The sequence below is a fragment of the Lycium barbarum genome, chromosome 4 (assembly GCF_019175385.1).
Source record: "Lycium barbarum isolate Lr01 chromosome 4, ASM1917538v2, whole genome shotgun sequence".
NCBI lineage: Eukaryota > Viridiplantae > Streptophyta > Magnoliopsida > Solanales > Solanaceae > Lycium > Lycium barbarum.
Window position 1 is genome coordinate 137694602 of NC_083340.1, and position 15865 is coordinate 137710466.

Genomic DNA, 15865 nt, shown 5'->3' on the forward strand with positions numbered 1-15865 from the left:
TAGCCCTGTGAGGCGATGATATTATAGGTTGTTGCGACAGACTAGAAGTATCGAATTACAGGGAAAACTCTGGTGAAATTTCGTAGAATCCCGAGTGCTTAACACTCGAGGACGAATGTTCCAAAAGGGGGGAAGAGTGTTACACCTCAGAAATTTCCCCGTGAACGTGCAGTGAAAAGTTGCAGAATTTCACTTCGGCCCAGTGGCCGTAAAGTGGAAGCGGCCCGTAAAGTAGTTTACGGACCGTAAACTGTTGTCTTCCTCCAACCTTCAAAGATTTCAACTTTCTGTCAAATGTTGAAATGGTAAAATACGACTCAGTTTACGAACCGTAAATTGAAATACGACCCGTAAACTGTGACCGTAAACCACCATGATCCCAGCAGACTATTCTGTTCCTGATATGCTTAAATACGGCCATGAACGACGGACCTTAAACCACTATACGGCCTGTAAACTGGGTTTACGGCCACTGTACACCCTGAATACTGTTCACAAAAATCAGATTTTTAAGTTAAGTATAAGGGACCCCAAGCTCATTTTATTTCATTTATCATCTTTCCGATTCAAGAACTCTCTAGAACACTCCAAAGCACTTCATCCACAATAATTCAAGAGAATCAAAGGAAAACCAAGATCAACAACACAAAATCCATGAATCAAAGTGTATGAAACCCAAGTAAAACTCATCTTCCTCAAGGGAACCCAAAAGAGAGGAGATAGGGTTTTGGTTGTAGAAGGGAAACTCCACTCAAGGCTTGTTCAACCATCATCCAAGGTAAGTTTCATGACCATTTCATGTTGTTTAAGGTATTGGAAGGTTAAAATACCCGAATTGTAGAAAAGCATGGTAAATGGGTCATTCAAGAGTGAATAGTATCATGAGTGAATGGTAGTTGAAAGGAAACATGAATGTTAGTGTGTTGTGAGTACGAATACGTCACAAATGACATGTAGACCATGAGATAAGTGTGATACATGAGAAAATACAATAACAAACCCAGAACCATAAATGTGGGAAAAATGAAGAGAAATGGTGGATCATGGTCATTGTATATGAATAATGGTTGTTGATTACTATATTGTAATTGTTGTTGTGAGTGTTGGAGTTGATATGGAATATGGGAAAGGTAGTATAAACAACGGAAGTGCTGCCCAATTTTCTCTAGAAATAGTAGTGTGTTCTTATGGTTGATTGACTAATGTTTGTACGAATCCTCTTTTGAAGGTAGAGGCGTGACATTGAAGGAAAATAAGAGAACGCTAAATTACTTAAACGAGAAAGGTATGTGAGGCTTAACTCTTCTTTCAAAAGGCATGAATCCTTCAAGTTTTCCACAATCCTTCTATAAGATTAAGCTTATGAGTCCTTCTATATATCGAATCGTCTATAAGCATGATAATAGTGATAATGAGCTAGAGCATAGAGATTCAATAAATTGTGGCACGATGTTCCTACAATGCTAAAGATGTCATTATTGTTAACACTCGCCTTATGCGTTATTTCCTTCAAGGCGAGGCATGATAATCATAAAAGTCCATAATACAATCGGGGGTTCACGACCTTACGTCACCCCGACATAGTGTGGTTGTCTTAAAACCTAATGTATGCTCTTAGGGCTAATGTATGCTATGACAATAAGATGATGAATAATGCTAACTTGTAATACAACTATGGAATACATGGAATACTAAGAAATGATAACATGATGTTATGGCATGATATGTAAAATAGTGATGTGTTATGATTGATTTTGTGATGATAAGATTTCCACCGCGTTTATATGGCCGGGCATGTCACCGCGAATGCGGGCTGCGTATGATTCCACCGCGCCTATATGGCCAGGCATGTTATCGCTAATGCGGGCTGCTATGTTTACACCGCGCCTAGAGGGCCAGGTATGATCACCACTAGTGGGCGGCATATGAGGGTTACCCGGACGCGGGTGACGATACAGATTATGATGTGATGATGCATATGATGATGTACGTAAAGATGTATGGGATGTGATAACATGTATGCTATGATTATGTAAAATTGTGATATATGTAAGTAATACGATTGCCTATGACACTTGTGCAGGTTGTATCTTGTATCATGACTCGTGATCTTTCTATTATGTCTGTTTATTTCATTCTCGCCTTACATACTCAGTACAATATTCGTAATGATGTCTTTTTTCTTTGGACGCTGTGTTCATGCCCACAGGTAGACAGAGAAGAGATCTTGCTCCAGATTCTTAGAGGCTGCTAGCTGACTGAAAGTCCTCCATTGTCCCGGAGGTGCCTATGATGATCCTTTTGTGTACAATTGTACATGTCATCTCTTAGAGGCTTAGAGATACTCAATGTGGGTCATGTGGTTTCACGGCATGGTCATTGTGTAATATATATAATATATACATATATTATTTTGTTAGCCTAAGAGTTCATGTGTATAAAAGCATTTTTGTTCCTACATGAAAATGAGTTTTATTATAAATTGAGCCTGAATCGGTTGAATGATTGTTATATAAGCCTAGGAAGAAATAGTACCAGCGGTGCTCGGCGGTTAGCCCTGGGTACCCGTCACAGTCCCTAGCCGAGTCGTGACACTACCTGTGCTCAGTATTCAACCCTTATGTTGTAACAATCATGTTTTCGACGTTCAGATCTCATGTTGATGTCCATGTTTATACGAGTTTGTATCTTATAAAAGTTTAGCACTCATGTTTTCATGCCAGCCAGTCTTCATGTATTTATGTCCCACGTCATGCTCCTCATGTCCAGGTAATCATGTCATGTTCGTGCCTATTTTTCAGTACTCATGTCATTCGTGCCTACAAATTCTCTTCCAAACCCCATGTATAGTAATCATGTAATCATTAAGCCAATAATCATGTGTTCAGGCCAGCTCAGTATTCATGTTAGCCACACTCAAGATTCAGTAATTAAGATTATGCCGCATCATACGTATTAAGATACCCTGTGAGGTTTATGTTGATACTTTAGTTAGCTGACAGGCATTTGAGAAATGTCATGAGAGTCCGAATTACGAAAGAAGTCCTGCCATAATTTTTGTAAATTCTATAGTTAGTAGTAACTCTTAATCATTATTATGAATCGAGGACAACAGTTTCATGATTCTAGTTTATGTAGGTGCTACTCAGTTTCATATTCCTATGTAAATGTTTATATGTAATCACGTATTCAGTTCTCATGATCCATGACCATGTTTTCATGTAATCATGTCAAGCTCTTATGTTTCATGTTATTTTCATCACGTTCATGTAGTCATGCCATGTCCAGTCCCATACCTAACCAAGACCCATCATTCGAGGACGAATGATCCCAAGGGGGATATATTGTAACACCCTGTATCTTGGAACTAAGTTTGAACTCATATCATTAGAGTTTTAGTGGAAAAACTGAAGGTTTGAACGCTTTGCGAAAATGGTTGATAGGCCTACTTCGGGCAGCCATAAATCCTTGATTAGTTGGGAATTTGGGAAAGTACCCTTAATGAAAGTTGTAGTATGTAGAAATACCTTTCTAACGATATAAGGACCAAGCCAATCAGAGATCGGAGCAAGGAGATATGATTGTCTCAATATGGCTAATAGTAAGGCACTTAAAATTCTATAGAATCGGCTAAGTTTTCGATACGTCTGCCTTCCAGTCAAATTTCGTGAAAATCAGTTGGGAATTTGAGCAAACTTAAAACATAAAAGTTGTATCCCTTTGAAATATCTTTCCAACGATATATTGTGGGGCCCAAACAGAGTCGTGTAAAAGAAGTTATGTCCATTTTACTGAGCACTGTGCAGAACCAACACACGTCACTTTTTCAGGTGCGTGGGGTCGCGTGCGATGGCCCCGCATCACGGGATGATCACGTAAATCTGAGTATAGACCTGCAGAATGTCGCGTGATGGCCCCGTATCGCGGACCCATCGCGTAACAGGTCGGGTTCGGGTCAAAAAAGTCGGGATTTCGCGTTTTAAGTTATATTTAAGCTTGGGGTTTATTTCCCTAACACCCCTAGTCATGAAAAATTACCCTAAAGTCAGGAAGAACAAGTCCCAAGCCTCAAGAATCCTACAAGGTAAGTTTTATCATGATTCTAGGTTGAATTCAAGTCCCTAATCTCTTTCTAACTTAAGTAAACCCTTCTAATCATTCCAAGTCAATTCTAATATATATCCTTGTAATCTAAGCAAGAAATCATTGTTCATAAACTAGGGTTTTCAAAAAAAACCCATCACAAGGTTCAAGAATTCAAGATTTTGGAAATCTTCTTCAAAGTTAAAATCTTTAATTCAAGTTTGGAGCATTACCAGGTATGTAGAGTTACTATCTACGTGAGGGAACATCATTGTTCTTCCCCACGCCTCATAATCCATAAATTATGATTCTTTATGAAAACTAGGGTTTCTATACCATGCTCATGATAACCCTAGGTCCATGTCCATGATTATATTATCTATGAATTGTTATAATTCCATCGTTGAGTTCTTAATATTTCTTTATGATTATTAAGAATCTATCCGTAATTCATGAAAAACCCATATATCTCATTCCATGGATTCATGCATGCTAGCTTATGATATATTGTGTTATTTCAAGAAAATACTATGCATATGTTTTACAAGTTCATGCAAGCAAGCTATAATTCATGATATCATTGTACAATCAAGTTCTATTCATGAAAACCATGGGCAGCAAGTGCCACTTATTTTACATGTTCATGTTTTTGGGAGTTGCTTTAATTACCGAGGAGGGCTTCAGATAGCCTGAAACTACGTAGCCACCGTAGGATGAGGATCGCTCCACCCATGTCCCGAACGATCTCTCATAATGACTGGATCTTTTGATATTTTATTAAACCCCATGTTCCCTGGCAAGGACTGAGTGTTCTGCTGGCGGGACGCAAGCACCAGATCATGGATCGATTATAAGTTACTGCTCTCCCTACTTATGATATTTTTACCATGTTTTATATATATGTATGTATTCATGTTCATGACCAGGTTTCAGTTCTTATCATGTCATTCCATGTCCCATGTTATTTCTTTCAGTTGCTTTACATACCAGTACATTCAATGTGCTGACGTCTCCTTTTATCGCCCGGGGGCCTGCATTTCACGATGCAGGTGCTGATATACAGGACGACACATCTGCTCAGTAAGACAGCATTCGTATCAGCTTATTGGTGAGCCCCATCTCATTCGGGTTTTAGTCAACTTTTGTTTTATGATTTGTTATGCATCTAAGGTATGCTAGGGGCCTTGTCCCAGTAAGTATGTTTTCCAGTCAGACTCATGATAGAGGTTTCATAGACTAGACAAGTCAGTTATGTTATGTCACACATTCAGAGTAGTATAGCCATTTTGGCTCATTCATGTTATTTCCGCACTCATGTTTAAACAAGTATTTTTATTAAGTATTATGACTTACTATGTTTTATAAAGGCTCATCATGCATTCACGTTATATTCCGCTCATGTTATGCCTCATGATGATTCAGCAAGTCATGTGGTTCACTCGGTCACATGCAGTAAGGCATCGAGTGCCGTGTTTCGCCCACGCCATGGTTCGGGGCGTGACACGATCATCACTGTAGTACCTTAGCAATTGGCATATATTGTAATTTTGCTTTAACTGCTTGAGGACAAGCAAAAGTATAAGTTTGGGGGTGTTGATGTGCCGTGAAATTACGGCACATTCAGCGCCAACTGCTTAGTCTTTTATAAATCTGTAACACCCCATATCGTTAGAGTTCTAGTGAAAAAACTGAAGGTTTGAACGTTTGATACGTCTGCCTTCCAGTCAAATTTCGTGAAAATTAGTTGGGAATTTGAGAAAACTTAAAATATAAAGTTTAACCCCTTTGAAATAGATTTCCAACGGTATATTGTGGAGCCCAAACAGAGCTGTGTACAAGAAGTTATGTCCATTTTACCGAACACTGTGCAGAACCGACACGGGTCCATTAAGCGGGCGCGTGCGTTGGCCCCCCATCGCGAGACGATCGTAAAAAAGCCCCCTCTCTGAATATTGACCTGCATACGGTCGCGCGCTGCATGTGCGATGCGGGCCCATCGCATAACAGGTCCAGTTTCGGGTCACAAATCAAAATTTCGCGTTTTAAGTTATATTTAAGCTTGGGGTTTATTTCCCTATCACCCCTAGTCACAAAAAATACCCTAAAGTCAGAGAGAATAAGTTCCAATCCTCAAGAACCCTCCAAGGTAAGTTTTATCATGATTCTAGATTGAATTCAAGTCCCTAATCTCTTTCTAACTTGAGTAAACCCTTCTAATCGATAAAGTTGTGAGTGGAACATTATTGTTGGGCGTGAAAACCCTAGAACTCGAATTCAAGAGGATTGAACGTCAAAAGGTAATGCTTCTACACTCTAATCATTCATAATTGTGAATTGATGAGTTCTTGGGAGAATAGTAAATAGGTTTAGAAAAGAGAATTACACGCACTATAGTAGGGTTTTGGATTGTTGACTTGAGATTGTTATAATCATATGGGTGATGGAGAATAATGTTAATTACACCCAATTGAGATTGTAGAATCACCTAGAAGTAATAGAATGGGAATTGGGTGAAGAAATCACCATTAATGGAGATTGTGGAGCTTTATGCCCATTAAGTATTTGATAAAATGCTTAGATGACTAAAAGCATGGATATTATTGCTAATATAGAATCCCTTTGACTTGTATTGATATAGATCAAAGTTGAAAGGGTTGACGAACATTGTATTATGCTCAAAGGCTGGAATTAAGGTATGTGAGGCTAACTATCTACGTTAGGGAATGTTCGTGATTCTCCCTACGCCTCATTCTTCATACTTGTCAGTAATTTGACTCAGAATATAGTTTAGCCCTAGTTTCATGATATGTTGTAGAACTATTATCTTCTAGGGTTGCAGTTACAGAATTCGTTCATGGTTGTCACTTTGAATATCATGAACTCAGTACGTAATCTTTATAGACTTATGTATTGTTACCACATGAGTCTCAGTATATAAATTCAGCATGCTCAGAGACAGTCAATGTTTTTCAGTTCAGTCCAGCATGTCTATTTCAGTTCAGTATTGTTCATGTTGTTATGGTCTCAGTCTTTATTAATTAACCATAATTAAACATATGTGATTTTGCCCAAGGGAACAGCACGGTCTTGTGTATACGTATACAAGGCCGAAGCCATTGACTGACGTACTACTAAGCCGAGGCCATAGCGTGCATTTATTATTGGGCTGAGGCCCCACATATACAAACACAGATAATACAGGTGATTTAGATACAGAGCAGGGAGTATTCATATCTCTACTTCCTTGCTATTACAGTTACAGTTACAGTTATCAGTTTCAGTTTCAGTATTTTATTGCTTCAGTTGCTTTACATACCAGTACAATTCAAATGTGCTGATGTCCCTTTTTATTTCTTGGGTACAGGCAACGATATACAAGTTGATGACTCAGCTATTTAGGAGTGCACGTATCAGCTACTGGTGAGCCCCAAATTCCTTCGGGGCATTGTTAGCTATCCTGTTATTTCAGTTCATAGACACCTCTATTATTCAGTATTCTTAGAGGCTTCATAGACACAGTTCAGACAGTCAGATATTTGTTATGTTAGTCTTGTTGACAGCCATACTCAGTTGTTCAGTTATTTTGGTTTAGCCATGTTGGCTACTTTCAGATATTTTCAGATTGTCTAAGTATTTCCGCATTATGATATTTCAGTGAGACTTTTAGTTAATCAGCATGTGTTAGTTTTATTTTACAAGTCAGTTATGTTTTGGTATCACATGTTGATTCAGCCAGCCAGTTGGTTCGCTCGGTCATATGCAGTCAGGCACCGGGTGTCGTGTTACGTCCAGGCCTAAGTTTGTGGCGTGACAAAATCCCCAAGTACTTTTGATGTCGTTTCTCGTGTTTTTGTGTTAATTTGTAGAATAACATGTGTTGGAAGCGACTTGAGGCAAAATGAAGCAAAAACCAACTAAAATGAACCAGAACATCACCTGCGAATCGCATGTACTGCATGCGAGTCGCAGGTGCTGCAGCATCTATTGACCGAGATGGCTAAAAAGGAAGACAGTGGTGCAACACATGCGAGCACCACATGCGAGTCGCATGTGGTACATGCGAGTGGCACCTGATGCAGGGGTATTTTTGTCTGGAAATTATTCCCGTTTTGGACATTCTATAAATAGATTTTCTAGGGTTTTGGACTCATTTATTCTACAGATTTTGAAGTTGTCTTTTTGTGGAGCTCACTTATTATTGGTTGGTGAAGCTTTTAGGAGATTTTTTTGCTTTTGTCATCTTCTCCATTCAATACTTTGTAAGCTTTATAAATACACTTTACATTATTGCTTTACCTTTAATGTATATTAGTAGCTAATCTATTTAGCTAAGGTTGTGGGACCAAATGTGTTAGTTATGTGATTGAGTTTCATATTCATACCTCATTTGTATGCTAATGGTGTTTTCTATTAACTTTTCAAGCATTAATGTCTTGTGATGGTGTACAACATTACTTGTGCCTTAATACCATTACTTTGCTTGGAAAAGAAAGTAGAGGTTAGGAAAAGAGTTAATAGCAACAATTTGGGTCATTAAATCCATCTAATAGCTTGAGCTAGGAATAGGAAAGCTAGTTGAGGCTAAATGGGTGTTCTCTTATAAAACATTCTAGGGCTTGAAAAAGCCTAGGATGAAATTTGCTAATTTGGTTGGAAAACTTTTACAAAGACTCGTGTAACCCTTGGCTTAATGCATCTAGGCATATGAATAAGTTGAATTGATACCCAAGCGCATTACTTTCCATTGGAACCACAACCTTGGTCCCATTCACCAATAGTTTACATCTCTTAACCATTCTTAGTCTTTAATGAACAAACATCAACCAACCTACTATTATATTCAACTCTCCCTTGAAATGTAGACTAATAGTCGGGCGTTACACTTGACTAGTATATTTCTTCATTGTATTCTCTGTGGGATTCGACCCCAACCTCGTTGGGTTCTATATTTGACAACGACCGCTTACTCCTGATATTAAAGGTGTAATTTAGGCGTATCACAAATGGATGTCCTTATTTTCCTTGGAGTAATTGTGTGATTGAATGTTATTTGTGCACGAATAAAATGATTAGGTAATTATTAGACCATAATTTGATAGGGTTAAGTATTTTTAGATGACTTTACATGTATGGTCTTAAAAGATAGAATAAGAGTCGTTAAGCTAAAGCAACGTATTAATTTCAACACAATGAGTAACGTAAACGTTGAATAAAATTATAATCTTAAAATTTTATCCAATATTTAGGTCTTTGAATTCAATTAATAATAAACTATCATTAAATTAATACTCCTTTGGAGAAATTAAGGTACGTTTAAGGAACTAATGATTTAAGCTTTTATTTTTAATAGGTTAAAAGAGACGGAAGGGAGTTCTTAAATATTTGGAAATCAATGAGAAAAAAAATTGCAATTGAAGGTTTATATTTTGGGTACGCAATTCGTAAAACATATATAGAGACTACTAGCAGATCAATTTTTGTTTGTTTAGTTATTTTACAAATTTGATAATCTGTATTGTATAGGATATGGTATGAGTTTCTTTTGCCTATATCTATTTTTTGTGGTTTATTAACTATGTTAACTTATTTTTCATGAGGTGCTAATTCGTGAATTGATATTTATATTTATTTATGGATTGGTTGGATGTATTTTTTTATGTATTACTTGAATTTTTAATAGAAAATATTATTATACCTTATTTTAGTGATCACTTAATTTTTAAGTCATTAACTAAATATTTTTAAAATAGATTGATATTCTTGTAATGTAATTTTGTTTAGTAATGATTTTCAACACCTTTGTATTTGTAAATGACAATAAACAAATATATGGTCACTTATGCTCTAATATTATATTATCTTTGTTGTGACATGTTTTCTATATGGAGAAAAAGAAGAAAAAAAAAAATACTGAGAACATCAATTTCAACGAAGTATAATGTAGATACAATCCTAAATCATATACTATAGTAAAAAATTTGTAACTCATAAAATAAATTTATATAATTACAAATAGTGTTATCTAATAATTTTTTATTATGAGAGATTGACTGGGAATAACGTGCAACTACACGTTTGAGAAGTATTAAGTGGATACAACCAAATAATATTTTTCTACCTCATGAAATAAATAGTTCATATGTAATTTCAAATAATAATACCTAACGTCTATTATGATTTACATGGATTAACGTGTGAGGCACGTTCATAGAGACTAGTGATACGCCCAAATTACACCTCTAAATTAGGAGTAAGTGGTCGTTGTCAAATATAGAGCCCAACAAGGTTGGGGTCGAATCCCACAGAGAATACAATGAAGAAATAAACTTGTTAAGTGTAACGCTTGACTAATAGTCAGTATTTCGAGGGACGGGAATGTACAAAGTGTTTGGTTTTAATATTTATCATGATCATTAGTGAGAGGATGCTTGGTTTTGAATTAACGATTACTAAAGGCACTAAGGTTGTGGTTCCAATGGAAAGTAATGTGCTTGGGTTTCACTTCAACTCATTTCTATGCATAATTGTAGTAGACCAAGGGGCACTTTACTCTTGCCAAACGTTTTTCAACCAAATTAGCAAAATTTATTCTAAGTTTTTCCAAGCCTTAAAATGTTTTATATGAGAACACCCATTTAGTCTCAACTAGCTTTCTTATTCCTAGCGCATGCTATTAGATGAGGGTTATGCCTCAAACTATTGCTATTAACTCTTTTCCTAAACTCTACTTTCTTTTCCAAGCAAAGTAATGGTAATAAGGCATAAGAAATGTGTACACCATCACAAGACATTAAAGCATGAAAAGTTAATAGAAAACACATTTGGCATATAGATGAAGTGTGAATATGAAATCCAATCACATAACTAACACATTTGGTTCCACAACCTTAGCTAAATGAGTTAGCTATTCATACCCATTAAATATAAAGTAGTAGCCAAAAGAATATTCATGGAACTTACAATAATGTTAATGGAGGAGATGACAAAAAGAAGGAGAATCTTCTTAAAATCTTCACAATAAATGATGTTCCAAAACTCCACTTTTAGAGCTAAAAGACAATATGAACTGAAAAGTGGGGAATATTCAATCCTTTACATAGCAGCCAAGGACTAGTATTTATAGATAGGGGACAAAAAGTGAAAAAGTGGTTTTTAATGCACTCGTGCGGGGCAAGCATGCAACCGCATACTGAGTGTGAGCCCGCATACTCTCTATTGATCGCCGCACTTTTGCTGCCTTCCGTGGGATTATGCGAGCGCCAACTTAGTTGGCGAAGCCGCATACTCTTCGCACTCTTGCTCAATTCGCTCCACTCACTGGCTTGTGGAAGGACGAATATGCGACCGCACATCAAGTTTGCGGTCCCACATATTCGTCACATACTTGTGAAAACTGTGTTGCTCACTGGTTCTTCTGATGACGAGTATGCAGACACATGACAGAGTGTGCGATCCCGCATACTCATCGCATGTCAGCATTTTTCTTTCTTTTTCTCATTGTTTTGTCCTTTTTGTGTCCTTGACTCAAAAACCTAAAACCATGAAAAAACCTAGTAGAAATACAAACAAACGCTTCAAAAGACTCCCAAAGAGAGATAAGTAGTGGTCTTAAAAAGCCGGAAATCCACGATTTATCAACTAGTACATCAATAAGTATGAACGTATAAGTGAAGATGTATGCAAATATATTTACGAATATAGAGAATATAAAAGCATTTTAATGAGTACTTGATACGCCCAAATTACACCTTTAATATCAGGAGTAAGCGGTCGTTGTCAAATATAGAACCCAACGAGGTTGGGGTCGAATCCCACAGAGAATACAATGAAGAAATATACTTAATAAGTGTGACACCAGACTATTAGTCTATATTTCAAGGGAAAGGGGAATATAATAGTGGTTTGATTGTTGTTTGTTCATTAACGACTAAGAATGGTTATAAGATGTAAATTATTGGTGAATGAGACTAAGGTTGTGGTTCCAATGGAAAGTAATACGAATGGGTATCAATTCAACTCATTTATATGCCTAAGTGCATTAAACCAAAGGTCAGACAAATCTTGCCAAAAGTTTTCCAATCAAATTAGCAAATTTCATCATAGGCTTTTCCAAGCTCTAGAATGTTTTATAAGAGAACGCCCATGTAGCCTCAACTAGCTTTCCTATTCCTAGCTCAAGCTATTAGATGGATTTAATGACCCAAATTGTTGCTATTAACTCTTTTCCTAACCTCTACTTTCTTTTCCAAGCAAAATAATGGTATTAAGGCACAAGTAATGTTGTACACCATCACAAGACATTAATGCTTGAAGAATTAATAGAAAACACCATTAGCATATAAATGTAGTATGATTATGAAACTCAATCACATAATTAACACATTTGGTCCCACAACCTTAGCTAAAAAGATTAGCTACTAATATTCATTAAAGGTAAAGCAATAAAGTAAAGTGTATTCATAAAGCTTACAAAAGTATTGAATGGAGAAGATGACAAAATCCAAAAAGGAATCTTAAAAACTTCACCAACCAATAATAAATGAGCTCCACAAAAATCTAGGCTAAAAACTAGGGAATAATGGGTCTAAAACCCTAGAAAATCTATTTATAGAATGTCCAAAACGGGAACAATTTCCAGACAAAAATGCCCCTGCGCATCTGGTGCGAATCGCACTTGGTGTCGCATGTGCAACCTGCGAGTCGCAGGTTGCACCAAATCATCGCAGGTGTCGCATCTTCAATCATCTGTGAAGCAGCATTTGCGACATAGGATGCGATTCGCATGTTCCACCTGCGACTCGCATGTGTTGTCGCATGTGGTGCACCAATGTCCTGTTTTCTTTGGCCATCTCTATCAACAGATGCTGCACTACCTGCGACTCGCATGCAGTACTTGCGATTCGCAGGTGATGCCCTGGTTCAGTTCAGCTGGATTTTGCTTCATTTTGCCTCAAGTTGCTTTCGGCACATGTTATTCTACAAATTGACACAAAAACACGAGAAACGACATCAAAAGTACTTGGGGATTTACAAAAGACTAAGTAGTTGGCGCCGAATGTGCCGTAATTTCACGACACATCAGTACTACGATTGGATTAAAATAATTGAACTCACCTCAAAATTTATAAGAAAATGAAAGAATGTCCCTGAAAAAATTGTCAAGTGACAATGTTTACATTAATTCATGCTGTTGTTCTAGACTATTATCTTTGAATTGCTAAACATATCCTTAACAATATGATTTACGCTACCCTCTGTCCCTACAAATTCCTTTAATTACAATGTGGTTAATGACAGATAAAAATACTTAATACCTTCATTCATAGAAGAATCTAATTAATTAGGTATTCATCTCTCTAAATTTCACATGTGTCTCAGCCTTTTTCTCCTTTTTAACATGCCTCATATCTTCGTTAGACTTAACAGCAACAATTAATATATATGTAATAATGGTTAGCCTAACATACCCCATATATCTTCGTTAGACTTAACAGCACCAAATAATATGTTATGGTTAGCATAACCCCATGTCTTTATTAGACTTAGCAACACCAATTAATATAATCTCCCTAATTTAGACTTAGATTCTTATGACGCGAAAAAATATCTAGAGCATTAAGTTTTAATCTCGTATCTTTCCGTAATATAATTGATATAATTATCCCACAAGTGGAAAATAAGTAATTAAATAAGATCCGTGTCTTCCTTCTACATGTAATTACATTATAAACCGGTAATAATCCATCTAATTTGTCACGACCCAGCTAGGGGCCGTGACGGGTACCCGGGGCTAGCCACCGAGCACCACTCGTTCTAATACTCATCTTACTCATTTAATGCCCTTTTACCAATTTTACACACGAATCGTAGGAAAATCATATTTTATATAGAAACATAAATACTTACATACATTTTCCTCTCGGCCATCAAAATAATATATACATAATAATAACATATTGTGAGACCATCTGACCCACACTGCGTATCTACGAGCCTCTACTGACATACTAAACATATAGACGGAACAAGACTCCGTCGTGCCCAAAATATGCATATATACCAAAAGAAGAATCATAAGCACCTCCGGACAATGGAGTGCTCTCAATCAGCTGACAGCTACTAAGGGTCTGGACCAAGCTCACCTCCCTGTCTACCTGTGGGCATGAACACAGCGTCCAAAGAAAACGGACGTCAGTACGAACATTGTACTGAGTATGAGAGGCATAAATAATAAAGAAAGACAGTGTTAATATAATGTGAACATCAATGTGAAACATCTGAATCTGAATGACAATCATAAAAGAAGTAATGCATGCTGTCTTACTCATACTCATCATAATTTCATATATGCATAATATGCAAGCTGCCCGTCCATATCGGAACGGTGTAATAATCAATAACATTAGCCCGCGTCCAGGCCTCCCGCGTCCGGGGTACCATCTCATGCCGCCCACTAGTGGTGTCTGCCCATGCCAAAAGGTCATGGTGTATCCGTATAGCTGCCCGCCTTGGCGGTGACTGCCCGGCCAACTAGGCGCGGTGTAATATGATCATGACATGCTCATCAAAAATACTTGTAATAATATGCTTATCGTAATATGCTTATCATAGTACATGCATAAGACTCAAGATCAACTATACTCTGTCGGGGTGACGTAAGGTCGTGATCCCCCGATTTCATTATGGAGCAATTATTGACATTCTGCCTCACCTTGAAGGAATTAGTACATAAGGTGAGTGTAAGAAATAAATAGCATCATTATCAATATGGCATCATCATATCATATCTCTTATCTCTTATCTTATATAGACATTTATGGACTTAGGCTTCTAGCTTTCCGGAAAATAGGAACTCATGAAGAGGAAAAGAACTTATGCTATAGGATTCATGTCATTAGAAAGAAAGGACTAGTCTCACATACCTTTGTCGTTTAGCTATGTTATCGTTCACTTGCTCTCCCCAATGTCACGTTGTTACCTTCACGGGAGAATTCATATTAACATTAGTTAATAGATTATAAGAACGCGTCGTAAATTCTAGAGAAAATTGGGCAGCATTTCCCCTGTAAACTTAACAATCCTCAAAATTCCAACTTAGCCAAACGTCAATCAAAATACCAACAACAACAACACCAACAATTTCATATCAAACTAGACTTAAATCCATTCTTAAATTACTCCCAAAACAGCCCAATATACATTCGGATGCCAATGCTTGTATACACTTCTTTATTTCCGTATATTCATAATATAACAACAACAACTACAGCCAATCCCCCGATATTCCAGCCCACAAAACAGTCCATAACGACCATAAAACAATCCCCAAAATATCATCGCAAAACAGCCACAAATGTTATACCAAATAGCTCCAAAATATAGTCACAAAATAACCACGAAAATTACATAAAGCAGCTCCAAAATTTTGTCATAAAACAGCCACGAAAATTACATAAAACAGCCCCAAAATATTGTCAATAAACAGCCACGAAAATTACATAAAACAGCCCCAAATATCGACACAAAATAGCCCGGTATACGCTTTGTATACAATATCTTTATACACTTTATTCTCCCAAATTCAAGAACAACAACTTATCAACAACTTCAATAACAATGTCAACAATTATTATACATCATAACTCAGCTAATTCCATCCATTTAATCCACCTAAAACAGCCCCTTAATCCATAAACCCCAACAAAACAACAAACGAGTTTATAATGCTATTTTTTTCCGTTCTAATCCGTTAAAACTCTAAATAAACTTGTTACCAATGAAA

General features: G+C 36.9%; 1 long non-coding RNA gene across 1 annotated transcript; it reads right to left on the minus strand.

The window, feature by feature from the left end:
- Nucleotides 1–14009: 14009 nt before the first annotated feature.
- On the minus strand, nucleotides 14010–15566 carry LOC132638676 (uncharacterized). The gene is made up of 2 exons (XR_009581849.1): nucleotides 15006–15566; nucleotides 14010–14237 (listed from the first exon to the last, which is right to left on the minus strand). It is a non-coding gene; the product is annotated as an uncharacterized LOC132638676 (long non-coding RNA).
- Between the last annotated feature and the right edge of the window lie 299 nt (nucleotides 15567–15865).